General features: G+C 41.5%; 1 pseudogene; it reads right to left on the reverse strand.

The window, feature by feature from the left end:
• The window catches only part of LOC116763302, a 64,106-nt pseudogene extending 55,376 nt beyond the window's left edge, over nt 1–8,730 (reverse strand).
• Between the last annotated feature and the right edge of the window lie 3,673 nt (nt 8,731–12,403).

A 12,403-nucleotide genomic window follows, 5' to 3' on the forward strand; every position in this document is an offset into this window, starting at 1 on the left:
AGCCTAAGCTCTGAGCTGCAGGAAGAGATGAAGAAACATGATATAAAGGAAAGAACAGGGCACTGGAGTCAGTAAAACCCTGTGAATGTAAGGTCTGCTACAACAAGCTTGTGACCCTGGGGCAAGTTATGCAACTTCTCTCTCTATTTCTTCATCTGTAAAGATGGTGATATGATTGCTATTCCACGGAGTTGGCACATGGCGGGAACTCAACCAAAGCAAGTTCCCTCTGCTCCTTATCTCATTCGTTCTTATGATTCCAGTTAAAAAAAGAAAGAAATGTGACATTTTCTTTACCTGCAAAACTTTTGGGCAAACGTGTCTTTTTCATCATGTCTTTAGAAATACTGAAAACAGCTCACTGTGACAACTCATTCAGACCCTCAGTTGGTAAACCTGGCCTGAGCCTTCTGCTGGGGTACGTCTGACCAGTGCAGCTTGCCAGCAGCACTCAAGATACAGGGAAACTCACAGGAATGAAAGGTCAGCTTGTTGCTTGTGCCAGTGCTACACCTGCCAACTGCTAGCCCCTAATAAAGTCAGGTCTCCCCAGCAGTCCACTAAAATACAAGGATAGACGTATCACATTCTCCAAACTGTTTTGCCACACTCCAGCTGCCTTACTGTCAAGAAGCGGTCAAGGGTTTCCTAGAATATCAGTCATGTTGTGTGTGACAGAGTCAGCCATAATGCGATCCCAGGCAAGCTGGCTGTAGCCACAGGGAGCAGGGAATTCATGGGACACATGCTAGGGTTTTTCCTGGATGCAAGGATATGAAAAAGAAAATGAAACCCAAAAAACGCCTGCAAAGTGGCCAGAGGAGGCCAGGCAAAAGTTGTGGCTCTTCACTTCTCAGGCGCTGGAGACCAGGAGCACATGGGGCCTTCTCTGTGTCGCCCAGAAATCCCCAGATAACCCTGAAGCACACTTTAATATCTGTGTGTTCAGAGACACTCAAACTAGGTGAGCATAAAGATAAATTGAAAAATGAAGAGAAAACCAACACAAATTCGAGGACTAAGAATTGGTGTTGCTTCTTGAGAGATTGCTTGATGATCTCTTAAATCAGGCTTATTGCAGAAAGTTAAGGTACCTTTGGTTTATTTCCTTAAATTCCTCCTTTTTACCGTATTCACTCTGAACATCAATAATACACTCAGATCAGTGGCACTCTGCATGCCATATGTTTTATTCTGTCCTATAGAATTCCTTTGAGGGACTTTTTTTTTTTTTTTCTGGTTTCCCTCCATTCTTGAATTTCAAACGAATTCAATCCTTTAAATCAGGGAGTGGCAAACTCTTTCTTAAAGGGTCAGATGGTAAATATTTTCAGCTTTGTGAATCATATAATCTCTGTTGCAACTATTCAACTCTGTGGTTCTAGTGTGAAAGCAGTCAGACTATCTATAAATGAATAGGCCTGGCTGTGTTCTAAAAAAAACCTTCATTTCTGGACACAGAAACTTGAATTCCACATAATTTTCATGTGTCACAAAATACTACCCTTGAGTTTTTCCCTCAACCATTTAAACACATAAAAACCATCCTTAGGGCTTCCCTGGTGGCGCAGTGGTTGAGTCTGCCTGCTAATGCAGGGGACACGGGTTCGAGCCCTGGTCTGGGAATCCCACATGCTGCGGAGCAACTAGGTCCGTGAACCACAACTACTGAGCCTGCGCGTCTGGAGCCTGTGTTCCGCAACAAGAGAGGCCGCGATAGTGAGAGGCCTGCGCACCGCGATGAAGAGTGGCCCCTGCTTGCCACAACTAGAGAAAGCCCTCGCACAGAAACGAAGACCCAATACAGCAAAAATAAAATAAATTAATAAAGAAAAAGGAAAAAACAAAACAAACATCCTTAGCCCACAGGCCTTACAAAATCAGGCAGGGGCCTATGGCAGTAGTTTGCTGATCCCTAACTTAAACAGATGAGATTGATTAGAACCAATTGTACTACTGAAGCATTTACCTTTGGCGCAAATGATTAATTCACCTGAAATTAAAGATAAGCTCAATCGTCAGGCATTTCTTGCACTGGCTAATAAATAACTCTTATACGTTGGTGGACATGCCCAGAGGTGAATGACAGGCCCTGGGCAATGTGATTCTGATGCCATCGGAGGACAGCACCGATTTCTATCAGGTCCTTGGCAGAGGACAGGTCGACAGGAGCAGAGTGAAACTTTTGTGCCTAGAAACATTAAACTTTCTTGCAATCTGAGCTGGTCTATGCCACAGAGAAGCAGAGGCCAGATATGAGGGACCCTACGGGGCCACTGTCCTGTTGTCCTTGAGCTACATGCTTCTTCTCCTCCCCTGGTCTATGGAAGTATGCTGTTCTCATTCCAGGTAAGAGTTCCTTCTTTTCAAACTCTGGAGAAGTCTTCAGTTTACCTAAGCAAAAAGTTCCCTGGGGAACTTTTATATGTTAAAAAAAAAAAAAAAAGTATATATTTACATATATGTAAATATGTTTGGTCATATTTACTCAGTTGGTGAGCTCTGGGAAGGGCGAGGGAACTTCTCCAAGCTTCCTGTCTCTTTTGGTTATCTAAGGACTTCTCCTTGCTTGCAGGTTCAGCACTAAGTAAAATCCTCAAGCGGAAAGACATTTATCTTTCAGCTTCTCCTTTCCTCCTGCCTCTTGCCCTCTCTTTGGAGTCTCCCTTTCCATCAATCCTGCTGCTGTCTGGCATCCATCCTAGTTCTCAGGCTTTGGAGTCAAATGCACATAGGTTCTAATTCTGGTCTGCTACTCCCTGGCTGTGTGATTCCAAACACAGACACACCCCCAAAGACCTCTGAAGAAAAAAGGCTGGAGGAAATGCTATGAATGAAGGACTCTTGGTTCCTTCTGAGGTCCTCTGAAAAATATACTGAATATACTGAAATCAGTCATAGGACACAGTGCCCTCCATTCCTGCAGACTGAGAGCACCAGGGCAGAGAAAGCCCCACAAAGCAGTTCCTGGGGGAAGCAGAGTGGCTCCCCTGGGAGAACAGGAGCAAGCTGAACTCCATGGAGCTGGAATCCAAGAAGAACTTCTAGGGTATAGTCCTATTTCTTCATCCTATGTAAATTCCTTGCAAATTCTGACTTGAGATTTCAGAGCCCAGAGGGCTAATGAATGGCCATCATGACAATTAGTCAAAACCTTTATATCCTACGTGCTTGACAAAGCTACAGCTCCCAAAGCTGTTTGTCAATCAAAGAAAACAAATTAGCCTGATTTTTTGTCCTGCTGAATTTGCATTCTAAATCCAGACTCCCATGATGCTCAGAGTAAAAAAAAGCAGAGCAGAAAGAGAAAATATGGTTCAGTCCAAGCCCCACATTCCTATTCTCTACGGACACTCATGCTAATGGTGGGAAGTGATTATAATCCACAGATAAAAGCACTGCCCTCCCAGGTCCCCCTCATTGACTAAATACTCACACTGGGAATTTATCAAATGAAGTTAATTAATTTTGACAATTTAAGAATAAGCAGAGACCCTCAGGCCTGACCTCTTCCCTTCCCATACACAGCTTATTATTTATACAGGAAACATTGTGACTCTTAATCCAAGCTAATTTTTTCATCAGTCATGATTAATTAACCAAATAAACATTCTTTTTGAATGCAGAGTATTTAATATCTACAAGGCCAGAGGTAAATTAACTTATTTATAAATTTAACTCAGGTGGTGATTTCCGTTGGTTTCAGATGTGCAGTGAAAATTCTGTGTTTTTGAAAGGTAATTAAGGGCTGAAAAAATAAAACTCTTAGGAAAAATCATCTTCAGAAGTATAAAAAATGTGATTCCCAATAAAACAGCCTGTTATGCAAACTAACTATATTGAAATCACATTTAATAAAATCAAGAATATTATTATCCAACAAAAACACAGTTCACCTGGACAGCCTCCGCAGCCGAACGTGTTTGGTAGCGGCAGTGCCCCCGACTATTTAAAGCTCATTACCTAATAGTGCCAAGAGTGGCCTCCCTCCATGATCACTCAGAAACACCTGCCCCACAGAATTTATTGGACAGGATTAGCACTCCAGCCCTTACCGGATGAGGTACCTCACTGCAGCGTCAAACTGCAGAAACATAACCTCCCTTCGAAGGAGGAGGACCTGGGACACCAGAGTGGGGTCTTCGGGGCTCTGGAGGCTGTCAATCATTTTCTGCAGCTCTTGAAGCTCAGACCCTAGAAGATGGACGACATTTTACTCACTGTGAAACACAGGCTACCCTAGCTACCCTGTGAACCATTTCACCTCCAAAGCTAACTTTTTACCTAAATTGACTTCTCTTTGTTTGTGAGTATACTAATTATATGTTTTGCAAGATCAGCAAAGCCTTATGTTCTAGAACCCAAGGTCTGATTTATCTTTCCTTCCTTCCTTCCTCCCTCAGAATGTAATAACTTGCTTTGCTTTTCAGCAGAATAAGAACATACTGTTGAAAGAAAGTTTCAGTGTTTATAAGGCTACAGACTCTAAATAGATTGAAAAAGAGAAATTACAAGGAATGGGAAAGTATAGGCCTCAGTAAGACTATTAGGGGCTTGAAATTACTATAAACCAGCACTCATTTCTCATAGCCATGCCATTCAAATCAGCCCTGTCACTGGCTCATCCTGTCAATGGCTCATAGATTAAGGAAGACTCAGGATCATCCAAGGCAAGCAAAAATATGTATACATATATGTATACATGTATACAGACACATACATAGATCCTTCTAGGATATTCTCATCATTTCAGGAGTAGATGTGGGAGATCCTAAATTGGCTTATTTCTTGGACCCTTACTGCAAAAGATTTATATGTGTTTTGGATGGAAATTTAAGTTAGAGGCCTTTTGGGGCACTCAATACTGGTTTGAGGAACCTGGCCTGGGTCTAGATGGCTGTACTAGCATCTCTATTATTGGCTCAGGAAATGAGCTGCTTAGAATGGGAGAGCACAGCAAGAAAATGACAAGCCCTTAGGGAGCACTGATGGGGCAGGTGGGTGGGTCCCATTTCCAGGGCTACCAGAATGTCAGCTGATCTGAAATGCTTATCAGCTCCCTGTGGGGACAGTGATAGTTTTCTACTTGAGAGGACATCCCTGCTATGGGAAGAGAAGGATTGTGGAAATTGATCACCAACCCTGATTGTAGCCCATGGCAGAAATGAGATGGGAGATCCACGAAGCATTTCCGGAGTTACTCTATGTCAACCTCTCATCCAGACTTGAGCAGACTTGTACCCTATCTGGCCCGGTACTGGATCTCTTCCTACATTTCTGGCATGGAAGGCAGGGGAACTGAGGGAGCAGGGAGGCTGTCCATGAGAGCCTGATCAGGGCAGAGCCAGGTCTGAGAATGGTTGCTAATATGTACTTGCGATATATGCTCTTGGCTTTAGGAAAAGATGAGCAGTCCAGATTTCATATCCATTTGATGTTTTACACACCACAGAAAAATGTTTTTTGGGTATTTTCCCAGCCACAAAAGAACTGGGGCCAATCATTAGAGTTTTTATGAATCCTCTATAAATCTGATGGTCATATTGGGCTGAAAAGGAACTTCCACCAGAAGAGGAGTCACAGATCAAATTGTACAAGAACTTTAAGAATGTTGCACTGGATGAGAGGAGTGATGGTCAGTGAGCCTTTTGTTCAAGGTCTAATGTGGCTGGTCTACAAGCAATACACTCTGTCAGGCTATGCAGCAACCAGGGGAAAAGGTTTATCATCGCCTGCAATGACAATGAAAAAAGAATACGAAGTTGTACATACCCTGTGATTAAAGCTCTGTAAAATGTATTTGGGCAAGGGCTAGAAGGAAGTAAGGATAAATAAAAATATTTCACTTGTTACAATGGTTGGATTATGGGTGATTTTTCTCTTTTCATTATTTCCATTACTGTTTATATAATGCTGTGTGTGCACTTTTATATGATCACTTCCCAGCAAAATTGTTCTGTGCTGACAGGTGGCATTATCATTAAAGTACAGGTGTGGACGAGGGCCTACCTTTCCTTTGTTACGCACCGGTAACAGTCCTCATTTGGGCCTCCCTTTCTTGTGGGCTCACACGGCTCAGTGGGAGCAGAGATGGCAGGCACAGGCAGGGAAGGCAGCCTGTCTGTGAGGAGGGGGCAGATGGTTGCCGTGTGGTCATGGGGGTGGTGGGAGGAGACTCTCCACCGGGAAACAAATGAGCCTCTTCCTGTGCCTTTCCGCAGGAGGGTTCCCTTTGGGAAATCAGACAGAGAGAGCAGAATCACAGTGGCCCTGCTTCCATGTGAATATTCAAAGCCAGTACATTTTGTTCATGAAACCCTGAGTTCAGTGTGTAGTGTCTGGGTTTAATTGGCCTCCTAATCCTTTACAAGAAAATCATAATGTAAACTCCTACATTCTGATTCCACCCTCTGCTTCACACTGACTCCAAAGGGAGTTGCTGGCTTTCAGGGAAGGAGAAAATTTGGCAGGGTCCACAGAACCAGCCCACAGTATCTCAGAGCTGCTTCCTCAGTCAAGTGGGAAGACCACAGCTGAAATTCGAAGTGTCTCTTTAAAAGATATTTTAAAGCACATAAGTCTTCAAAAGTCACTTTAACTCCAAACAGCTCTGAAATGGCTAAAAGGAGTTGGGTGGGTCTATGAACAGACCCGTCTCCTCTTTTCACCTTAGTTTTCCTTGTCTCCTTTGGGAAGCAGGCCAGGAACTAAGCAGCCTAGCCTTTTAAAAAAGATGATTATCTTAGAATGGAATTTTTTTTAGTTCAGTTTGCTCATTATCTATTTTCAGCAAAGCAGAGTATGTAAAACTTTGCACATTCTCCCTGGAGCACAAATGTTTTTACTGGCAACATGACAAGGTGTGTCTCTTTAGTTGTACACCTTGGAAAGCCTGGGCCCCAATTATTTCAATGGTTTCCGGTTCATAAGCATTTAAATAGTAAAAAACCAATTTCCTTCATCCTCAATTCTAGGTCCTCAACAATTTGGCCTCATTTACCACTATCCCTCAGTGTTGCACTGGTGGGTTCATCATTCTCTCTGGACTGGCCATGTGTAGTCCTGCCTGTTATCTTTGCCAGTATCCTTTTCTTGTCCCCCTTTAGGACAAGCCCTCCTATTTTTCTCCATTGATTCAAGTGAGGACAAGTCCCCCCAGATCACCCTCCCTGCGGGCTCTTCCCTCCCAGTTGCTACAGAACCTCCTATGCAGTGACTTCTTTTGGAAACATGGCTCTGGCCCTACCTTGGCTTCTATCTCATCTTCTCGAGGGCAGGGATAGCATTCTTCCTTGCCCATCCTCCTTTCTCCTGTCCCTCATCTACAGTCCAGCCCCACACCCTCCCAACATCCAGCTCCACTGCAGAGCATCTTAGTTTATTTTCTGAGTTAACCCCTTACGACAGTCCCCAGATTAGCAAAAGGAAAGGAGCTAAGAGTGCTTTGGAACTTCTGTAATCTCTTGATGCTTATACTGAAGACTTGTTAGTAGGCCTGCAACAATTCTGTGCTTTCTGCTGAGGTAGCACCAACCCCCTTCCCTTCTTCATGCTGCCTCTCCTCAGATATAGGCATCAATCTTCCTCGTGGAACAAGTCAGAATCTCCCACAAACATTTCCTTGATGCACCGCCCAGAGAGGAATAGATTCAGATTATATCATGTTTGTTTTAAGACCACTAAGTTTAGATAGGCATGTTACCTCATCTCTTTGGCTCTTCTCACACTTTAAAATCCTTGTCTACTATGTTATAATATACTGCTGTTAATTGATTAATATTTACATGACTAATGACATAATTAGGATGGGAGTCAAATTATTTAAATAGTAAGACCAGTTTCACTGCTTCTGATAAACCCAGCTTACTAAGCATTTCAGTGTCTTTAATTTACCTCATGCATTTATCTGAGAACTTGTGCTGAGTGAGAGTTCACGGATTAGCACTGGGCAGATAAAACAAAAGCCTCAACTATTCTTACTAACAGGACTACCAGGTCATTGTTAGCTAACTGAGGGCTGTCTGCAAGCTTCTTGACAGTGAATGCTTGGCCTTGACCTTGCCACATTAGTTCACGAAGCCCAGAAGGGGAAAGGGAATGAAAGCAAAGCTAATATTTAATGGGGACTTGTACATCCTTCTAGAATTTTTACAGATTTTAATCCACAGAACATCTCCCTGAGACAGGTGTTGTCACCCCTGTTTTACAGATGACAAACATAGAGCCAGGGAGTAAAGTGCCCAGCTTTTAGTAAACCAAGTGACAGAGGCAGGGTAAAAACCCAGGCCCCCCAAATTCTGACTTGGCATACTTCATGGTTTAACCTGTAAATGTGGAATCAATCCGTTTGGAGGCAGTATATAATGGGACTTTCCCTTTGCCCTTCTGTCATTTATGAGCAAATATTTTAGTCCTGTCTTTCCAGGTACTAAGAGCTTCATAGTAATTAACTAGATGGGGGAAATCCTTTCACAATGTATATGTATATCAAATATAAAGTTGTTCACTTCAAATATATGACAATTTTATTCTTCAATTAGGCCTCAATAAAGCTGAAAAAAAAAAGAGCTTCATGGAATTTCAACTGAATATTGAAGGCAATTTTAATCACCTTTAATCACTTACCAATACCCTTAGTTCCTCCCCAGTTGTCTCTCAGAGGGTTAGGACTTAGAGGAAATTCAAAATTTGGATGATTTCCAAGTTTAGTCAAACTGAAGAGGTAGGCCACAATGTCATGGAGAGGGGCTATCAGCTGTAGAGTTAGCTTTAAGGCTCTAAAAGCTACCTGTGGGTAAAATCAATACAAGGAAGTAATTTTCAAGAAGCTTCTAAAGGGATATAAAAATATATGAGCATCGATTAGGAATAATATATTTAAACAAGAATATTTAGATAAACATTTTCACAGTATAATACAGGATAATAGTTACAGGTTAATATCTGAAAAAAAGAACAAGCCTTTTCATGAACTCAGGTGTTATATGTCTTTGGACAAAGTAACTCCGGCTAGGGAATTAAAGCAAAGTGTTTCTCTTTGTTTAAAGCCATTGGAGGCCAAAAACACATCAAAATGTGTTTGTATGACTAACTATCAATGAATTACAAGGGTCACAGATAAATTCCTAGCAGGGACTCATATTCAGACAACATTGCCCTGAGGGAATACCTGTAAGCAAAACATAACTACTTATCAACACAGCTTAAACACATGATTGAAAAACAAACAATGGATCATAAATATCAACATTCAGTGAAGGAAAAGAGAAAAATTATGATTTAACTGCAGAAGGTAGTAGTTTTATATATTTTTAAAAACCCTAAAAATTCTTCCGTGAATGAATGAAATAAAGGGTAGTTCTATTTCTAATTTTTTGAGGAATCTCCATACTGTTTTCCATAGTGGCTGCACCAGTTGACATTCCTACCAAAGGTACACAAGTGTCCCCTTTTCTCCACACCCTCACCAAGACTTGTTTTCTCTTGTCTTTTTTTATAATAGCCATCCTAACAGGTGTGAGGTGGTATCTCATCATGGTTTTGATTTGCATTTCCCCGATGATTAGTGATACTGAGCACCTGTTCATTTATGTATTGGTCATTGGTATATCTCCTTTGGAAAAATGTCTGTTCAGGTCCTTTGACCATTTTAAAATCGGATTATTGGTTTAAAATTTTTTTCTTTGTTTTGTTTTTGCTTTTGCTATTGAGTTATATGAGTTCCTTACATATTTTAGGTATTATCCCCTTATCAGATATATAGTTTGCAAATATTTTCTCCCATTATGTAGGTTACCTTCTCCTTTTGTTGAGATTTTTCTTTACTAGCAGAGATCTTTTAGTTTGATGTTATCCCACTTGTTTATTTTTGCTTTTGTTGCCTGTGCTTTTGTTGTTGTATCCAAAAAATCATTGCCAAGACTGGTGTCAAAGAGCTTTTTCCCTGTTTTCCTCTCTGATTTTACAGTTTCCAGTCTTACAGATAAGTATTTAATCCACCTGAAGTTAATTTTTGTGATTGGTGTAAGATAGGGATTCAGTTTCATTCTGTTGCATGTAAAATTACCATATGTCCAGCAATCCCACTTCTGAGTATATATCCAAAGGAGATAAAATCAGTATATCAAGGAGATTATTCATACTTCCATGTAGCATTACTCACAATAGCCAAGATATGGAAACAACCTAAGTGTCCAGTAGATGGATAAATGGATAAAGAAAACGTCACACACACATGCATGCAAACACACAGGAATATTTAGACATAAAAAAGAAGAAAACCTTGCCATTTACAACAACATGGGTAAACTTGGATGACATTATGCTAAGTGAAATAAGCCAGACAGAGAAAGACATACACTGTAAGATCTCATTCATATGTGGAATCTAATCAAAATGAAAAGGTCAAACTTATAGAAAGGTGGTTGGTTGCCAGGGGATGGGGGAGATGGGCTGATGTTGGTCAAAAGGTACAAACTTTATTTATAAGATAAATAAGTTCTGAGGATCTAATGTACAGCATGGTGACTATAGTTAATAACACTGTATTTTATACTTGAAATTTGTTAAGAGAGTTAGACGAGCATTCTCACCTCCAAAAAAAAAGGTAACTATGTGAGGTGATAAATGTATTAATTAGCTTAACTGTGGTAATCATTTCACAATGTATATGTATATCAAATCATCATGCTGTACACTTTAAATATATACAATTTTATTTGTTAATTACACCTCAATAAACCTGGGGGGAAAAAAGGAAGGATAAGAAACCTAAATTGCTAAACAGGTTTTCACTTACAAAGAAAAATCAGAATGTTCCCAAATTGCCATTTTCAACATTGCATTTTATTTAACTAATACTTGAATGCTTTATGTATTTCTATATCTACTCTTTTTTAATGGTCACCCTCTATCAGTAAATGAGGTACTTAGAGGAACCCCTCAAAAAACAGGAACCAGCTAATGACTGTGATTAAGTGCGATCTCAACCTCTCCTTAGTTTCAGCGCATCAGGGTGGGATTTTCTTGGCGTTGTGGAGGAAATTAAGGATTAATAAGGAATGTTGGAAGCTCCAATTAGTGTTCAGTAATGACCATGGAGAAACAGAACTATGAAATAATGAGGCACAAGGGAAAAATATAATAAAGCAGGCAAAAACATGAGGAGCTGTGAGATTTCAGTTATTAGGTGTTCCTGAAAAAAAAAACAACAACAAGAGATATTCTCTGAAATTGATATGTTTAACTGTGGGACATAAAAAAGCCAATTTCCATTCTGGCACACATAAAAAAATACAAACCTTTTCAGGCAGAGTTTTGAACACAATCAGCACTTCGGAAGGATGGGGTATGAACCATAAATTGAGGAAGACTTTCCCGTCAGCAGGCAGCAAACATCGCGGCCAGGGCTGAAAACTCCTGCGGCATGAGAAGAAAACTCTGGGAGTACATTTCTCTTTCTAAAAGGGGCATCTGGCATGAACTTATACCACCGCCCTCCAGCCACAGCCCCAGAGCCCACGTTGTGGTGACACACACACCCAGCGTCTAAGCCCAAGGGCAGCAGCCCTCCGCTTCAGGCTGCTCACAAGTGGCTACAGTTATAAATAACTCAACAGGAGAAGAGCAGCTGGGCTGGTTTTAGCTTCAGCTGTTATCGGGAGGAAGGAGTGGGCACAGGGGGAGGGAAAGGTGTAATAAGAAAGGAAGCGGAGGGCATAAATTAGGTGCCAGCACCATACCTCGGGTGACATTTTCTCACTTAATTCTTACGACAACCTTGGGATGTTCCTATGTCGTTCCTGTTTCACAGATGAGAAAACTGAGGCCCTACCAGGCTACGTAGATCTTTCCTATCCAGCTCCTAAGAGATGAAGTTGAGATTTAAGCGCAGGTCTGTCTAGTTCTAGAATCCAGGCTCTGGAGACCAGCCTCTATTTTCCTTCTCTCCCCACCACGTTTCCTGCCAGGTTCTCTAGACTCTGGCCCACTTTTCCTTCTTTCTCCTTTCTTCCTCCTTCAAATACTTGATCATTTCTTAGGCAGCAGTATTGCTATCTCTTCGTTACTGGTTTACATACAAATACATAATTCATATATGTCTGGTGTAAGGATTCACACAAGCCCAGGTACCCACTACCTGGCCTGGGAAACAGAATGTCTCCAGCTCCTCTGAAGCCCTTCCACAGCTCCAGAGTCCCAACTTGCTCCACCTTGGCTGGCAGTGCCTCAGGGCACTTCGGTCAAAAAAGGCAAGAACTGAACTCCTCACCCCTACCCGCACCCCGATCCCGGGCTTCCTCCTGTGTTAAAAGAAACACAACCCCCAAGTCCTCAAAACCAGAAACCAGGGAGTCATTTTTAGATGCTTCCTTCTTTATCCCTCAGGTCCTATTGATCCCAT

This window comes from Phocoena sinus, chromosome 12, assembly GCF_008692025.1.
Source record: "Phocoena sinus isolate mPhoSin1 chromosome 12, mPhoSin1.pri, whole genome shotgun sequence".
Classification (NCBI taxonomy): domain Eukaryota; kingdom Metazoa; phylum Chordata; class Mammalia; order Artiodactyla; family Phocoenidae; genus Phocoena; species Phocoena sinus.